This window comes from Penaeus monodon, chromosome 30 (genome assembly GCF_015228065.2).
Source record: "Penaeus monodon isolate SGIC_2016 chromosome 30, NSTDA_Pmon_1, whole genome shotgun sequence".
Taxonomy (NCBI): domain Eukaryota; kingdom Metazoa; phylum Arthropoda; class Malacostraca; order Decapoda; family Penaeidae; genus Penaeus; species Penaeus monodon.
This window is the reverse complement of record NC_051415.1, coordinates 11,205,267-11,205,894: the sequence shown is the minus strand read 5'-3', so window position 1 is coordinate 11,205,894 and position 628 is coordinate 11,205,267. Positions and strand designations below refer to the sequence as shown.

Here is a 628-nt window from a genome sequence, read left to right as displayed (position 1 = left end):
GTAAATCCACATGGAACTGTAACCAATTATAAGATCTTTTTGTTTTGTTTTGACATTATATTATGCTGTTTGTTTATTTTTCTGTAATAGAGTTTAAGTATGGGAGACTTGAATCATAATAAACTCATGATAGTTCTTCTTTTATTTTAAGGTGTAACTAAAACTTTTAAAAATTAATTCAACATATAGCTTTTGAATGATGAACACATTGATAAGAGATAATGTTCTGTTTTTTGTGCTGCTGCATGTAGTATTTCACTCCATAGTGATTGATTGATTAGGTACATAATCTGGCAGAGGATAAGCTTCAGTTTTATTCATATTGAAAAGTTGTACTCTGAAACCCCATATTTCATAATAATAATTTACAAAGAAGAAAAACAAAATCTGACTGCAATTGTTAATGTAGGAGGAAAATAAATCCTACAAAGTGAAGATCTCAATTGAAGGTTCTGAACCAGAAATAGTGAAGAGGTAAAGTTTCAGGTTTTTTATTACACCCTGGAGTGTGGAGAAGCACTCAAGTATGATGGTCAGTTACATTCCAGTTATATGATACTCAAATAACTGCTTATGCCAATGCATGCTTTGACTATGCATTATCATTGTGGTGTACATAAGTAGTCAG

The 628-nt window shown here is 30.7% G+C and overlaps 1 protein-coding gene across 1 annotated transcript in view; it reads left to right on the top strand.

The window, feature by feature from the left end:
• LOC119592519 (adenylate cyclase type 1-like) overlaps positions 1-628 on the top strand; it is a gene marked incomplete in the record, with an annotated part of 97,990 nt that overhangs the window by 60,098 nt on the left and 37,264 nt on the right.